The sequence below is a fragment of the Pinus tabuliformis genome, chromosome 5_2 (genome assembly GCF_031772625.1).
Source record: "Pinus tabuliformis cultivar Carrire ecotype Pingquan chromosome 5_2, CPIR1, whole genome shotgun sequence".
Classification (NCBI taxonomy): Eukaryota; Viridiplantae; Streptophyta; class Pinopsida; order Pinales; family Pinaceae; genus Pinus; species Pinus tabuliformis.
In genome coordinates, this window is record NC_142306.1 from 890211357 (window position 1) to 890230281 (window position 18925).

Below are 18925 nucleotides of genomic sequence, written 5' to 3' on the forward strand. Positions count from 1 at the left end.
CAATCACCACCACTTAGTGGAGATCCATTAGCCACAATGACCAAATAATTCCTTCATGAGATTATATGCTATTTCTGACCATACTGTCATAACACCTCTCTAGCTATCCTTAAAATTCTTCCACAATAAAGACTTCTTCCACTACATTTTTGGTTTATAATTGGTATTTTATAATTGAAGAATTTTGACCAATATACTTTGGGAATTTAGGAATTTTTTTTAATGAACCTCCAATTTGCAAAATTTTAGATAGGTTTAATTAATTAAAATGATGAGAATTGTTATTATGAATTGTAATTTGAAATTATATAATATTTATTATTTTTATCTAATTCAATTTCTGATATATTAAAGATTACAATGGTAAAAATAAAAGTGTGGAAAAGAGTAAGCTAATAGGCATGTGAGTAAAAAGGAAGACTCACTGTTACTAATCTACATACCTAATTATCGCATCGTGTGTGTGTGTGTGTGTGTGTGTGTGTATACAGAGAGAGAGAGAGAGGCATAAGTAATTAAAACTAGTTAAAATAAGAGCTTTCTGAGGCAAATTATATTTCTGTGGCTAGGTATCCATTATATTTGGATATCTATGGTGCCAAAAAAATTGTGAATGAGAAGGAATATATTTGTTCATCTTACTTACAAACTAGGAAGCTCTTAAAAGTGCATGTGAAGAAATTTTAAACTAAAGATCCTCCTCTCCTCTCCTCTAGCTACAACTTTCCCATTGAACAACATGGTAACTCCATAGTCACAAATAACTTGAAACAATAAATATAATTCATTAATATCAATTTGAATCAAAATAAATGAATCCTTAGAAAAACAAAATTGTATTAAAGAAAATCTAAACCAACTAAAAATATTAAAACTTACATATTTAACATGAAGTTGGTGCATTGTGCTTGACTAGAATGATATATAGAAATGGATTACACTTTAATTGAATAGTCATATGGGATAATAGTTTTCCATAAAGTTTGAATGCATAATTAGTGATGGAAAAACCAAATATATATTATTTATTATGGAAAAAACTACTTGTTATTTTATAGAAATTCAAAACTCCTTGTTATGTTATGGAGACATCAAAATTTTATGTTGATTTCTTTTATTATTTTAAATATTTATTGGACTATATTGTAGGTTAACTTTTCAATTTTAAGAGTCAGACTTGCTATTTATGTAGAACTTAAAGTGAAGTATACTCTCTCTCTCTCTCTACTATAGATGTTAGTGGCATTCGCTGAGAGAACTGGGAATGGAACATTGAAATTCAAGGGAAGGTGGTATATAACTTGTATAGATGACTTGAATAAGCTCAACTTGGACGACTTTCAAAAAATACCTTACTTAGGTCCTCCTGGTTATCATGAAATGATAATATCCGTAAACAATATATAATATTCGTCGGGTATGAAAAGGGAAGTTATTGAATACAATGTTAGGTGCTTGGAATGTCAAAAAATCAAAGTGGAATGCAGACACCCAGTGATATTGCTACAACCAATCCCCATTCCTAAGTGGAAGTGGGAATTCAAATATATGGACTTCATCATATGATTGCCAAGAACATCTAAGCAACATGATGTCATTATGGTGGTAATGGATAAGTTGAGTAAGGCAGTTGATTTCATAGTTGTCAAGTCCACTCACAAGGGAATTGACATAGCTCAAATTTTCATGAAGGAAATATTTAGATTACATGACATATCCAAGAAGATCATTTCACATCGTGATGTCAAGTTTGCTTCCAATTTTTTGAAGGCATTGTTTGATGGTTTTGGAACCTAAATAGCTTTTAGTATGGTGTATAATCCTCAAATTGATGGATAAACTGAGAAAGTGAACATAATTTTGGAGGATATGCTGAGGATGTATGTTATGCATCATCCAAAGAGGTGGGAAGAATTCCCTCCACTAGTTGAATTTACCTACAACAACGAGTCCCTAGAGTCACTAAAGATGAGTTGTTCAAGGGTTTATACGACATAAAATGTAATACTCCTATTAGCTAGGATGACCCAGTGAACAAGGTGGTCCTTAGGCTGGACATGTTAAAGGAAATGGAGTCAGAAGTGCTTCATATCAGGAAAAAATTGAAGGTAGCCCAAGATAGGCAAACGAGTGATGCAGATCAACAGAGAATGCACAAGGAATTTGAAGTAGGAGAGAATGTGTATCTCTGCATCAGACCAAAGAAGAGCTCACTGAAAGTGGGACCTTGTACTAAATTTCCACCTAGATTTTGTGAACCATTTCAGATTTTAGAAAATGTGGGACTAGTAGATTATAAGTTGGCCTCACCACTCAAAGTAAAAGTACATGATGTTTTTCATATTTCTTTACTTAAGAAGTATGTATGTGATACTAGTCATGTTGTTGAATGGTCTATGATACATGCGAAACTCGAGGGAGAGTTCCAATCAAAACCACTATGCATCCTAGATTGGAGGCAAATTGTGCTCCCAAATTGAGTGATAGAATAGGTCAAGATGAAATGGAAGCACTTTGGACTAGATGAAGCCCCCTAGGAAATGGAAAATCGAATGAGGGTATCTTACCCATTTTTCTTTATGATGTAAATGAATGTAAGAGTTGTAAATATGAGGCTCAATGGTTGATTTTGTGTTCTATAAATGAGTTGTAAATATGAGGCTCAGTGGTTGATTTTGTGTTCTATTTATAGAACACCAAAGATGGTGTTCCTTTAAGGAGTTGGGGTCTATAATAACCCCTTTTCATTGACTTCTATGTATGTGAATTTGACTATGTAAATATTGAACATATGTAAATGATGTAAAAATAACTTGATGATTCGCTGAAGGGAGGGACATACATATCCAAATTACTAAGGGGAAGTATTGTGGAATGTGGTTGTGTGCTTGATGAAGTGTCTATTGCATGCTTGTTTGATTGCTTATGGAGTGTTGTGAGCAGGCCATACCAACCTTAATAAATTACCTTAACTAACGCTTGAACTGAGGATTGGTCTGCACTAATAGGTAGTGAAGTCTGGAATGGGCAGACTATGCGAAGGACACCGCCCACATTGTCCCCCTTCCTCAGGGAATGTGGGAGAGTTAGGATGACAAATTCAAGGGAAAATAAAAATATGATCAAACCAAGAGTCAAACAATGTGGAAGAATAGTTGAAGTGTGTGGAAGAGGCATAAAATGATAGGCACATAAGCTTGTTGCACATAGAGCATGTAGAATGCCAGATATTACAGTGCAAGGGAGCCTAGGGAGAAGATACTAGAGAGGAAAATTATGTCAAGTTGTTGGTAAGAAGGTAGTAGGATTAAAGCTGGGTGTGGCTAAACCCTATGCTTTGTGAATTGGGAAGGCATTCTCTGTGACTACGTGAAGGCCATTGGATTGTTAATTTTTGGTAGCATTGGATGTGATCTAGCCATGAAAACTGGTGGAGAGGCTAAGGCACATGAGTCCTAAAGAACCTAGACACCGTTTGGCGAAATTCCACCCGGATTGTATTTTATTAAAATAATTAATATTTTTAATGGGGTTCCTAAGTCTAAACTTAGGAAAATTAAAATATTAATGGGTATTAATTAAAATATGGGTGAGAATTTCCTAGAAAGCGGATCAAGTCAAGATTTAATCTTAGCCGTTGATTAGAGACTTAATCTTGGTCATTGAAATCTCAACGAGAAAAGTATAAGAAGGAGGCTTGGGGTTCATTTGAAACACACACAGAGTTGATCAGCCAGTTCACTATTCCTAGGGCAGGGTTTGCTAAGGAATTCGAACAAGTGATCAAGCAGTGAGGATCAAAGGCAGTACTGGAAGGAAGTGATTTCCAGTTCCAGTGAATATACTTCAGAGAAGACAGTGAAGGATCAAAAGAGACAGCGCAGTGCCAAGGAGGGACAACGCAACAATTGGAGGAGGTTGACACAGAATTGTTGGGGAATAGCAGAAATCAGTGCCAGGAATCACTCTGGGTGATTGGTAGGAGAAATATCGATTTCTCTTCAACAACTAGGGTGATGTAGTCAAAAGGAGTCTCCACGGAGAAGCCACGCAGTAACTGCGTAGGCTCACACAGAGACTGTGCAAAGGGTCATCCAAGAGCTAGGGTCAGTGTAAAATCTCTAGATTCAGTGGGAGAAAATTCTCACTATCTTTTCTATTAGTTATCTTCTCTTAGTGGATTTCCATTTTCTCTAGGGCATCTAGATTGTATTCAGAAATTTACTGCCAATAATAGAAACCCTCATATCTATTGCATTGGTTTTCCCACATTGAGTTTTTCTAGGGGCAATTGTCCAAAAACAAGTGTGTCAATGTGATTGTTCATATGCTGGTGTTTCTCTTGCTTATTTAATTTTCAGTTCTTAATTTGTGAAGTCTGCAGCTGAATTTATTTTGATATCTATGTTGAGTCCCAAACCTGCATCTTCCCTATACACCTTTTTAGCCTTCTTTTCCAGTTACTTGAACCACCAAGCTGTCAAATCATTGCATACTAGTTTAAAAAGAGCTTATAAAATGGTTTCCTAACTATGTCTTGTGACTGCTGTTTGATTTAGATTTTTGCTCAGTCAGCTGTGGAATCTTGTCAGTTTCCACAGCCAGCTCAACTTTCCGCAGCCATTTTGTTGAAGTCTATGTTACAGGTGTCTACTGGAGAATCCGGCCACATGGGCAAGCTGCAAATGATGTGTACATGGAACGTGTCCCCTTGGTTCAGCCGAATCACTCACAAAAGGCCATGGTCAAGGATAGTCAAAGCGGTGGTCAAGCTAAGAGTTTTGCGGTGGCAGGACTCTGTTTTTCACCACGTGAAGACTTGCGTGGCAAATTCCTCAATCTTAGGAGGTGTGCTAACACCTGTGGACTGTTCCGTGAACCCAAATCCAATAGCCACCACTCCTTGGATTTAATTGTCACGGCTACCATATTGCTAGATCTCCGGACGTGGTTATTCACGTGTTTGTTTAGCAGTGCAGAATTTAGGAAGTAGTTATCGCATCTTCAGTTATAAATAACGCGTTATCATACGCTTGATAGTTAGCTTGATATATGTAATCTTAACTGTTTTACGAGCCCACTGTGTCGTGCTTTATCTTTATCTTATGACTGCATTTTAATATATGAGAAGACAACGTTCTTAAGTTCCATTTTGTGACTGATTACTGATTGGCCGAGGTTGCAAAGGGCCCCTGTACACCAAGGCTCTGTAACTACTGTATAGTTTCTTGCTTTTCTATATTATGTTACTGTTTTCATAATCGTTTGCTTGTATATATTACACTGTTTCTGATATTCATGTTAACTGTTGTCCATACTTTCTTTTATGCTTTCTCATGATTGTTAACTGATCAGTGTTTTTCTTTCAAGTTCTTGTAGACAGCCCAGGCAATTTTACATAGCTTTTTAATGACTAATGACATGAAATCATATTGTCCTTCTGCTGATTTATTTTCTGAGTTTTAATTCCATCATTGTTATTTCTTTCAGTTTTGTTTTGTTCATTTACTTTTATGCAAGTTAGAAATTAAATTACTCAATTTGTTTATGATTGCCTCCTATAGCCAGAGCGAGACTACTTGTGAGGGGTCAGACTATGAGTTGAAGTGATATGATTTAGTTTATTTTTCTGCAAGTTAGTGATTAGATTACTCATGTCATTTTCAGTTACCTCCTATAGCCAGAGCGAGACTATTGGTGAGGGATTGAAGTAAGAATGCATAGTTTGATCTTAGTTTCATTTTATGCAATTTAGATATCAGATTACTCAATTTGTCTATGATTACCTCCTATAGCCAGAGCGAGACTACTGGTGAGGGGTCAGAATATGAGTTGAAGTAGTATGATCTAGTTTACTTTACTTATAGTTTTTGAATTGCTTTAAGTTCAGTTTTTTCTCTTTTTATACAACAGCAAGGATAGTGGGCTTCATTGTCACTAGCTCACTGTTTGGTAGTAATTGATTTCATCATTGCAATTTTTGAAACCTTTTTGAGAACTTTGAAGTTTGGAAGTCATTGTAGAGGTCACCACTGCCTTGAATACTTGTATCCATATTTGACTTTTTGCTTTGACATCTCACATTAGGGAATCAACAAAAGATAAACCCAAAACAAACCAAAAAAATCACAAACGACAAAGAATTAGGAAATCAGTTATCTTGCATATACAGTGCACTTCACTTCAGCAGTTTACGACTCCTGGATTGACAATTTATATAGCAATTTAGGACACACTAAATTGACCAAACAATCTACTAAAGCATTGGTAAATAACTTATTATTGTAAATAAGTAGGAGAAATAAATCAATCACTGCAGCGAAATTTTCATATGGTATCAGAGCCAAGTTCAGGTAAGATGGTAGTAGAGAAAATGAGCATGGGGAACTGTAGGGATCAGAATATTTCTGAATTAACTTCCAGGCTAGAAGAGGAATTTTCTTGCTTATCGAGCTCTGCATCAGTCGAGGATTAGTACATTGATAGCGGGCTTCAACTCATATGACTAGAGAACGAGAATATTTCTCGAGCTATCAGGAGGAACACATGAACATCCAAATCATAATGGGTAACAGGATGAAATGCACCCCAGTAGGAAAGGGAACCGTTACATTCTAGAGATTTCTTCAAGCCACTAACGTACTACATGTTCCATGTATGGGAATGAATTTGATTTTTTTATCTCAATTACAAGATAAAGGATATGATGTGTACTTCATCGGTAACAGAGTATATGTGAAGCATCCTAAGTGGAAAAAGAGTGTCCAGATTGGAACTCGAAGCAACAGGTTATACAAGTTGCAGCTCGAGTCTCCTATGGCACTGATAAGCGATAATGTTAATGGAGAAAAATACTTAATTGAACTGTGGCATAGAAGGATGGGACACTTACATCATGGGGCGTTAGGGATTCTCAAGGAAACTATTATGGGGGTTCCTGTGCTTACTACCAAGCATGATGATACATGCAGAGGCTACGTACTAGGCAAGTACGCCAACGCAGCTTATTCCATAAGCAACAATAGAGCTAAGAGTGTATTGGGTTTAATACACTCAGAAATCTGCCGTGCAATGTCTACAAGAGCTATCAATGGTGTTGATTATTTTGTCACCTTCATAGATGACCATTCCAGGAAAACTTGGATTTATTTCTTAAGAACCAAGGATGAGGTCTTTGATCGGTTTAAGGAGTTTAAGGCTCTAGTGGAAAACCCGACAGGAAGGAAGATAAAAATATTGCGCTCAACCAATAGTGGAGAATACACAGATTAAAACTTCATAGATTTCTGCACAAGGGAAGGGATTAGAAGAGAATGGACAACACCTTATAATCCAGAGCAGCTTGGAGTCGCAAAAAGGAAGAACAAAACTATTGTTGGAGCAGCGAAGGCGATGTTATATGATCATAATCTACTGAAGTTTTTATGGGCAGAAGCATGAAGCATGATTGTATACATTCAAAACAGGACTCCTCATAGCGCTTTAGGAAAGAAGACGCTAGAGGGTGTTTTCACAGAAAAGAAGTCGAAAGTGAGTCACCTCGGGATATTCGAAAGTGTGGCTTATGGTCATATTCCAGAAGAGAAGCGGAGCAAGTTAGAGCAAACTACCTAAGTTGGATATCTCGTGGGGTACAACGAGACTTCAAAGGCATACCAAATCTACATTCCAAGTAGTAGGAAGATTGTAGTAAGGTGGGATGTAAAGTTCATGGAAGACGGAGCTTTAAGGAAATCTTGAGAGATGCCTTTTGAAGAACAGGCTGAGGATGTTCCTTTGGTCTGACAACAGGGATCAGATATAGCAGGAAGACAGGTATCTATTTCAAGCATTGTAACCAGTACTAGCATCTCCTCAATAGAAGGGGATCTAATCCAAGGATCTTTTGCTTATAGATGTATCAAAGAATCACATGTAGAAATTGCAGCTTAACCACAAAAATCTAATATGCACATGAGAGAAGAATAAGAAACACATAAAGCATGAGAAGAAGACAATAATACTTGATAACGAAGTTCATCCAAATTGGACTACGTTTCCGGGCCTTTCTCGATCAATGGAGAGGCCTTCATTCATTAAATGGCATGAAAAATAAGAATACAATCATCAGTTACAACCAAGGAGTCTTATACCTCCATTCTGGAAAATGGCTGAAAAATGGAGAACTCAAATGGAGAAATGGATAGCGCCACGACGTTCGTGGCATCGAGAAGGGCTGAAACCATATAAAATTTTTCAAATCTAAACAAAATGGACTTTCGCCCCTCCTGCAAGCTTCTGCCTCGAACTGCATGCAAATTCCTCTCCCCCCTGCACTTTTCCACATGCATCGGGTTTTATAACACTTCCTTTGTTACAAGCGTGCTTAGATCGGAGGTTGATTTGTTTAGAATAGCAGTCATTGAATGGAAGGATCAGCGGGCACAACCAAACCACGAAAATAGGCCTTTTTCTGTTAAAACCATAATATATGAAAACACGACAAAATCCAACCACAAAGCCTTTAATCCGGACTTCAAATTTTATTAGATCAGGTCTATAAACCCATCGGGTCTGGCCCTTTCATCGCAAGTCGCATATCGCGTTGTTCAATGGCCCTTATCGCAGGGATCCGTTTATCGCCCTATCACCGATCGGCCGATCGTTCCGATCGCCGATATCGCAATCGCAAGTCGGCTTTGCCTGGGTCCCGATATCATGTGCCTGCCTTCCTCCGACCCGATATATCAGAGATTGTTGATCGGGGGTTCTAAAGGCCTTTGTGTTGAGCCCGTCATTTGCACTTCTTCCGATGCGATTTCCTTAAGGAACACATATAAAGCCTTTTATGCCATTTTTTTAGAAGAAATGCCTCCTTTTTCAAAGGACAAAGGCAATCTTCTTTATGTGATAACTTCATCATCCGAAGTCCATTTTAGCCCATTCAAGTTGCAGTAGATTCAAAATGAAAAGATCTACACAACAAGACTATTTCTAGGAGCATCCTTGGACTTTCATTTTCTTCTGTTTCCTGCAAGTCAACCGAGAACTTTGACGGCTTCTATCTCCTTCATTTGGACTAGGATTGGAGTGTCGTTTGCACCATTAGAATCAGGGCGACGAGCATTTCGATCTGATGTCAAGATAATTGCCTTTCTGCCACTTTGAATTCTAAGCTTTTCCCATGCCACTATGTCTGAAGATCCACTTGGATTAGGAGCCATGAGTGTCACAACTGGTACAACAATAGGAAGAGGAACAGATGGAACCTCCTACCACTAGTGGAAGAACTAGTCGAGAGGTATGACATACTCTGAGGGATGCAGAGGAATTCATTAGAGCTCCTAGAGCCGAGAAAAGGCAACGTAGACAACCTGACAGGTACCAAGCATTGGTAGCTCAAGTCAAAGAACCTTCTAGTTTTCGTGAAGCCATGCAACACCAGGTATGGGTGGATTCCATGGTAGAAGAGTACATTTCCATTATGATAAATGATGTCTAGGAAATTATACCAAGGCTAGAGAACAGATCAGTTATGGGTTCGAGATGGATCTACAAGATCATGTATGTTGTCAATGGCAGTGTAGACAAGTATAAGGCCAGGTTCGTAGCAAAAGGATATGCTCAAAAGGAAGGAATAGACTATGAAGACACCTTTGCCCTAGTAGCTCTGTATACCTCTATTAGATCCATTATATCCCTTGTAGCACAGATGGGATGGGAGATTCACCAAATGGATGTCAAGACAACATTCTTGAATGGGGTGATAGAAGAAGAGGTATATATCGAACAACCAAAAGCTTTTGGAACACATGAAAAGAGAACTCATGTGTGTAGATTGAAGAAAGCCTTGTATGGGCTGAGAAAAGCACCTAGAGCTTGGTATGGTTGAATTGACCAGCTGCTTACATCAGTTGGGATTCATCAAGAGCGATGTCGATCCAAATATTTATTATCTGTTGGTAGAAGGTGAGCCATTAATCCTGATATTATATGCGGATGATCTATTTTTAACATGATCATCCAGACTCACAAAGGATTCTAAGAAGAACTTGGAAACATAACTTGACATGAAGGATTTGGGGCTAATGCACTACTTTCTGGGATTGGAAGTTGGGCAGCAGGATGGTGAGATCTTCCTTAGCCAAGGTAGATATGCATCAGAAATTCTGAAAAGATTCAGAATGTAGGATTTTCGACCTATGGCTACACCTATGATTACCAATTGGAAGAAAATAGATGCTTCCGGAGACATGGAAGTGGACCCCACCTTATACAAATAACTTATTGGGTTACACATGTATCTGGTCAACACTAGGCCAGACATATGTTATGTTGTCAACACCCTTAGTCAGTTCACGGTGGAACCAAAAAGGGTGCATTGGGCAGTAGCAAAGCACATTCTCAGGTATGTGTGGGGAACATTCAATTTTGGATTAAGATACACCAAGGGTGATGATATTGAATCAAGTGGATTCACTGATGCAGATTGGGTAGGAAGTTCAGTAGATAAGAAAAGTACCACTAGGTATTTCTTTGGTATTGGATCTGGGATGACCTCCTAGTGTAGTAAGAAGCAGAAGTATGTAGCACTAAGCTCAGCTAACGCTGAGTATATGGTAGCTAGCAAAGCAACATGTGAAGCTATATGTCTCAGGAAACTACTTGTAAATCTATTCAGGAAAAGGATGGAAGCGACAAAAATCTTTTGTGATAATCAAAGTTGTATCAAGCTCTCTGAAAATCCAGTGTTTCATGATCCCTCCAAACACATTAATATTCGTTGTCACTTTATCAGGGATTGTGTTCAGCATGGGTGGTACAGTTGGAGTATACTCCCACAGGAAATCAGGTAGCAAATGTACTCACCAAGGCTCTAGGAAGAACAAAGTTTGTTCAATTTCGAGAGCAATTGGGTATGTTGGAAAATCCCTTTCAATAGCGTGATGCAACATTTGAGAGGGAGCTATAGTACAGATGCAACAGTGGTAGTGGCAGTGTCATGGGCAGCGATACAGTAGCAACATAAGCACAATGTTGGTGGCACCAACAATGCAGAAAGGAGATGCTTAAGATATAGAGCAACATGCAGTAGGACATTGTTGTTAGAGCACTTTCCTTGCTAATATGAAGTGCTATTTTTTGGTAGCATCGAATGTGATCTAGCCATAAAAGTTGGTGGAGAGGCTAATGCACATGAGTTCTAAAGAACCCAGAAACTGTTTGGTGAAATTCCACCCGGATTGTATTTTATTAAAATAATTAATATTTTTAATGGGGTTCCTAAGTCTAAACTTAGGTGATCCAGGAGGATCTCGTTAGATCAGTTGTACAGGTTTAGTTCATCATCAACATTCAGTGTCTAGTATTTTTAGCTTCGACAATGATGTCAATGGATGATATGGTTTTGATGGTGTTGGAAGGATATGGTGTTTGGTACCTGGTTGTCAACATGTGGTTATCGTAAGTTCTGTAGGGGTTTGGTTGTCAAATATGGTCCATGGTAATCATCATGTGGGTTTTTATGTCACATTGTGACAATTTTTTGTAAAAGGGGTTTTAGAACAAAGTGATGTAAAGTCTAAAGGCTAAGATCTAAGACATTGTTCTAAAAACCTATGACTAAGGCCTAGCACTACAAACCTATGGTGGAACAACACTATTACAAGCTCAAATACTAAAACCCTAACACAAAAACCCTCTCGGGCCATGTTAAAAACATTACAAAACCTTTGTAATACGCATAACCTATGTAAAAACATTACAATTCAAATACTTTTTCCATAGGTCCCTAATCGCATCGGAACCGCGAGGAGTAAACCGTGTACATGTGAGCGATGTGGAGATAGTAGCTAAAGTGAATAGGTTGTCGGAGGTTGCCCAAACCATAGCGTCGGAACCTTGGCATGTGAACAGTAGACCATGCACGCAGAGGGTTAGACTCCGCCGTTTAGGTTGACAGTCGCGGTCAGGGTTAGCGGTGGACATGTGAACAAATCTGCAAACCATAGTGGGAAAACTGCGTTAGAATCGCCTGATTAGCCGCAATCACCAATCGTCACCGTGAAGGCAAACAATCAGCGGATGAGTCACCAGAATCACCAGATTAGCCGAAACTGCCAACCGTCACTGTGAGGGCAAATAGTCAGCAGATGAGTCATCGAAACCGCCAACCTGGAGGTTACCACAAACGGTCTATCCACCTGTTCACTTGCGTTGTCAGCGCTACCTCCGCTCAGTTAGCTAGCCGCTAATGGATTCGGGTTATTTTAGGTTGCAAAGTGGGTTTTTTTTAATTCAATTTTGGATATTTATAATTACACCTAGGCCTAATAACTCTAAGTGACATTAATTCTTTAAACTAAAACCCTAAACTTGCCCCTAAAGTTAGCACATGCATTTTAAAGTTGGGCAGCAGAGTTTAGAGTGTATTTGTAGGGTCATAAAGCCAAATTTTGGCTCATTGAAGAGCTAATGGAATGTTTTAGAGTTCTTGTATGCAGTTTTTGGAGGTCATAGGCTGATTTGTTTTCAGTGTTATGGGAGCATATAGAGTCAGAATTGGGAACCATGATAGGCGTTGGAAAGATAATTCAAAGAGCTTTCCTGTGACAGTGACCAGAATTTCCTGCATGCATAATCAGTCTGGTTAAATTGTTGTGTAATCGACCTTCTCAAATTCAATCCTGATAAAGTGGGCGCCCATCTTGAAAGCTGACCCGGAGACGTAGTGCATTAGGGACGAACTCCATAATCAATATTGTTGCCTGGTATCGATGTGTTTTTGCTACTTATTACTTCTGTTTGCATGCTTCTTATGTTTCGATTCCATCGTAAAGTCATTATTTTTCATTCAGTTCTCACAGTTAAAGCACCTTAAGGTAACATTCAGTTCACTGATTGCATTAATCAATTCTACTTCAGTTTAATGTATGATCATTTCAGGTCATTAGGAAAATTAAAGTATTAATGGGTATTAATTAAAATATGGGTGAGAATGTTATAGAAAGTGGATCAAGACAAGATTTAATCTTAGCCATTGATTAGAGACTTAATCTCAACCGTGATGTCTCAACGAGAAAAGTATAAGAAGGAGGCATGGGGTTCATTTGAAACACACACATAATTGATCAATCAGTTCGATATTCCTAGGGCAGGGTTTGCTAAGGAATTTGAATAAGTGATCAAGCAGTGAGGCTAAGAGACAATACTGGAAGGAAGTGATTTCCAGTTCCAGTGAATATACTTCAGAGAAGACAGTGAAGGATCAAAAGAACCAGCGTAGTGCCAAGGAGGGACAATGCAGCAACTAGAGGAGGTTGACACAAAATTGCTGGGGGATAACAAAAATCAATGCTAGGAATCATTGTGGGTGATTGGCAGGAGAAATATTGATTTCTCAGTAGCAGAACCAACAACAGCTAGGGTGACACAGTCAGAGGGAGTCTCCATGAAGAAGCCACGCAATGACCCCGCAGGCTCATGTAGAGACTGTGCAGTGGGTCATCCAAGAGCTGGGTGTTATTGACATATTTGGGCACATCAACTCCAGACTTATATGTCGATGTATTAGGGCTCATCAACCCCTAAAAGAGTTGTTTCATACCCTAAAGGAACATAGTCATCTGAATACATCATTCCCCAAAAGTTCCATCTGAAAAACCACCCAGAAATTGCCTAAATTGAACCATACTGATTGCTCCACTAGCAAAGTGCAATGCATACTAAGTGGTACACTGCCAGGGTGCGATGCATATTGTTTAGGCCTTCTATAAGGTGCAATGGGCGAGGATAGAAAAATTTCTGGGACAGTTTGCTAAGTGGTTGCTCATGGAATCTTCTAGAAACTTCTCCTGTGCCACTTGCCTCTCTGAATTCGCCCAAGGATGAATTAGGGATCTAAGAAATCTCCAATCCCTTCTCTTGTGGAACCAAATGTAACAAGTGGAATGACACTAATCAAACCCCATGGATGACTCACACCCTTGCACACTTCCATAAATGGATCCCTCATCCAAGAGATTTAGAGGCTGGAATATTGTGAATTGCAAGTAAGTGCTGATAATTTGTAATTGAGGAGAGAGCATTGTATTATTGTTGGAGTGATCTTGCTATTTCATGAGGTGATGAAGGATTGAAGTTGGGAGGATGGCGCTGGATCAAACAACTGGGTTGTAATTCTCCTTTCTATTAATAAAGCTCTTCAAGTTTTCTTCCATATGATTGTGCAATTGTGAATGTTGTCATTTGTTCATTATATATCTGATCCTGTAATGTTTATGTTGTATTAGATCACGATGCTTTGACGGTTCTTTGTTGTTGTACTTGTGTAGGTACTCTCCAAGCGTGTTAAGTACGGGGAGGAGTTGCAGGATTTGTCAAAGGAGAGAGAGAGCAAGCAAGGGATTAAGCGGAAGTTCTAGGTTGGTTCCATTATCTTTCTCTTATCTGTTACACATAGAAGAAATCATTGGATTGCTTTAAAATGTTGTTTCTAGGGTAGTTGCCAAACCTAGAGGGCTAGCATTCTTTAAGAATACTAGTTTTCCCAGAAACACCGGGGTTAGTGTAAAATCTCCAGATTCAGTGTGAGAAAATTCTCACTATCTTTTCTATTAGTTATCTTCTCTGAGTGGATTGCCATTTTCTCTGGGGCGTCCATATTGTATTCAGAAATTTACAGCCAATAATAGAAACCCTCAGATCTGCTGCAATGGTTTTCCTGCATTGGGTTTTTTTTGAGGATGATTGTGCAAAAACAAGTGTCTCAAGGTGATTATTCACATGTTGGTGTTTCTCTTACCCATTTAATTTTCAGTTCTTAATTTGTGAAGTCTGTAACTGAATTTATTTTTATATTTACTGAAGCATTGGTAAATAACTTATTCTTGTAAATAAGTAGGAGAAATAAATCAATCATCGCAGCGAAATTTTCACATGGACCATGTATTTAAGTTTAGAGGACTAGTGGTAACTTAGTGGAGGATTTTGGGTCACTATGGTGCTTGTCATGAGGGTGATAAACCACCTGGTGCTTGTTGCCTAGTTGATAAAACATAAGGATAGGGTAATCTGAGTCACTTTGGTGCTTGTCATGAGGCTAATAAACCACTTAGAAAACTGACTGTAGAACCCTGTGGTGCTTGCCATGAATAATCAAATGATAAACCACCAAAAGAAGTTGATTTCACCTCTTGGAATCTAGATATAAACCATTTGACCTTAGGTGAAGCCATGTGTTTTAACCGAGAGAGAAAGTGAGTCATTGTGGTGCTTACTATTATAGAGCAGTTGATAAACCACCTAGATAGTGGAATCCTCATCCCAATTATGCGATTAAGCCTTGGGTGTGATTTCCCTGAATATGCATCCCCTCAGACTTTGGATCTAGCTGGGGGGTGGTTAACTACAAGAAATACTAAGCGCGGTTGACTATGGTTGGGTGGAGAGTTGAAATCCCTCCGTTAGTTTCCAACCATATTTAAACACATAGATAAGTGTAACTTGGTTGTATATATTGTCTTATGGACTATGATGATTTCTTTTTTGATGCAATATCTTGTGTGTTTGCAAATGTGATGATTTTTTGGTTGTGAAGCTTGCTAATATGTTCATGAGTGGAATGGAATTTTGTAAGATTATGGTTTTGATACCTGCTTGGATTGTGTTGTTTATTATGTTGTCCATGATGAAAGCACAGTTATGTGTTTATGTATACACAAATGTACCTTAACAACATGTAAATGAATATATAGTTCAAGTCACTCCTGCACTAGTTACTCTATTTGAATCGAGAGTTGGGCTTCAAGCCTCGGGTAATTAAGTGAGGCGAGGTAGTAGCCATCCTACTTTATTAATCCAATTCTTACTTTATCTCCATTTGACTATCATAATACCTCGTTTTGAAGATATCCAAGAGTAGACCAAAGTGAGAATCCATGAGAAAAAATGTGGCACTTTTTTTGTCTCTCTGTTTTCTCTAAAAATGTCAACAGAAAGTTGTGTTAAATTTAAGGAAACAAAACTGAAAGGAAATAGTGTTGGGTCAAGTTAGGTTGATAACAGTGTGATCATGTGTCACTGGGTGTTTGCAGTCAATTCTAGACATGTGGACCCCATTTTCCATAAGTGCATCTTAGAAATCGGGTCATGCATAGTAACTCTCATCTCATGTTTACCCCGGTGAGTAGGTTAAAGTGGGTAAATGTGGGGTTGGGTCTTACAAATTCTTTCCCCTCAAATGATTGATCGATCACCCCACTCTTCAGGCCATTTCATTATAAATTATTCTATATTTTATAGTCATTACAAAAACAGGGGCATACACAAGGGGTGTTACAATTTCCCTTTCATTTTATTGCATCTCTTTCTAAGGGAATTGTTACTTTTAGTTTCCGACCCCATGGTCTTTCAACCAACGAAGGATATGATGGTATACCATTGAATTAGTAAAGACTACAAAGTTGACCAAAATCAGAATACCCATTATTGATGTTTTCATTTTCCTGATTGTTCTAGTAGGTTCAATGAATCTCTAGTCTGCTAAGTTCAAGTAGTTAGTCATTCGTTGCAAATTCAACCTTCCCAATTTCATCCATGTTTCTATGTGAAGGATATTAACTTGCGACCCACAATCAACTATGACTTGATTTATCATATAACCATGTATCTCAAGATCTAATTGACAAAAGATTTTGCATTGATTTTTCTACTCATTATGACCTTTTAGTATGTGGAGGAGCTCGTTCAACCATCTGAATGATTGTTCTTCTTTTAGTAACTTTAGAGGTTCTTCTAATATATTATATTTGGCTAGCTTCTATTTTCCATATTTGTTTCTAAAAATATTTACTGCCTTCTCCATTATATCATCATGTTGATGCATATTGGGATATTGGGTAGTGCCTTTTGATGGTCAAAAAATTTGTTGGGTTCTTAAATTATTTTCTTGACTTGCTCTTGATCTGGTGATGACATGTGATTTCTGTAGTTCAAAGCCTCTTTTTTGGAACAAAATGGAGGAGGTTTACAACTCTTTTATTCATTATTTGTCTAATATTTTAGGGCAATCTTTTAAAGAATGATCATCCAATCTAAACATATTGTAGGACCATAGGTCATTTTTTCCTTTTAAGAGGTAGCTAGAAATAACATGACCTTTCTGCTAGCATGTGAAGCAATAAATTCTACCTCGACCTCGACTACAACCTTGGCCTCATCCATTATATCCACCTCTTCTTCTGCCAAATACTCCTCTATCTTGAAAACCATTTCGTTTACCTCCTTATGTCACTAGATCGTTGAATTGGTCAGATGCCTGTGTATGGTATACATTATGATAATTAGGCTTGTTTATTTTTTTCAACTGAAATTCCTGTGTGGAATGAATTTTGTATTCACATATGGCACTACACTTAGGCTTTGCATTTCTTGAGTTATATTGGCACTCTCTTATAGTATGAATTGACACGACTTGGCATATTTCACAATATATATACTTTTGAATGCATCAGACATCCTGATCAAAATAATTCGCAAATTTACAATTATCCTTTGCGTGCCCTTCAGTTCTGCATTTGGTGCACCATATTTTTTTCTTTCAAAGATATACTTAGCAATGACTGCTGCAACTACTCGATCTTTTCTTCTATTCTTTTATTAGTCGATGAGGAAGTTGACTACTAGTCGTCTTCTATTTCAACATGTTGGGCCTTTTTCAATACTTCCTCACATGATGTAACTTCATGCATTCTTAGAAACCCTTGAATTTTTTGTAGTAGCCCAACAACATACCATTGAGCCAACAAAGATTTTTCCAATGTTATATGGGATTTTATTTAACAAATCCTTATTTTTTTATCATATTATGTTACTATTTCATTTGGTCATTGTTTAATTTCTTTCAATTTTTGTGCCATAAGATGTTTAAAATATTGGACTTTAAATAAGGAGGATAAGCCATTCGTATGTTGTTATTATATTTATCTTGGTTCTCTGCGAAGTTCATAAACCATATTAGAGTTTTTTTTCAAAGAGCTATTGCAAACTATTCGATTTGTTTTTGCTCATCTTTGACATCATTAGTTGTCCAAAATTTTCAAAGATGGATCAATTTTTTTTAAGATATGCATCTCCATCATAAAGGGGGATATGGATTAATCCCATATTTATTTGAGGCAATGGATTCTTTACTATTTCCTTTAGACTTAATTGTTGGCCTAATAGAATGGGGTGTTTTTCTAACAATTGGTTGCATGAATAATTTTGTTTGATACGTCGGCCTCGACACTCTATGATTGAACGAACCATGGGGTACTCTCTTTTTCTTTGACTTTTATGCTTGGAAAATTTACCAAGATGTCGTTCAATATGGCACCCTTTATCTATGTACTCGATGAACCAGTTTGTTATAGGTTGCATCAGTTCATTGACTAGACTTCTTTGCTGTTCGTCTTTGGTAAATCTATATTTCATACTATTTTTAGACTCAAACTTATGGTAGTGTTCTTCAATTCCATATTTGACCAATATCACCACTTTTTCATCAACAACCTCTTTTCCTTCTCTAATTGATTCCACTTGTTCATATTCAACATGGCATAATAATCCTCTTCTTTAATTGAATTCACTTTCTCTTTTCCATAACTACAATTCACACACTCTCTCTAACTCATTGCATTCCCCCAACAACACATCAACATACTCACACTCCTTAGGGAGCACAACTCCACTAGGCATCACCCCATGTGAGGAGAGACTACATTGATTGACATACCGCTTGAGGAAGAGCTTCAATTTACACAAAGAGCTAAAAAATGATCTTCATTTTCTTCTTTCATTGCTCAAGAAGAAGTTTCTCTTAATGATCACAATCAAATCTACAATTTTTCCTTTGATTGTTTTGCATTAAATTTGGTGGTCTATTTTCACTTGGTCGTGGTCATCC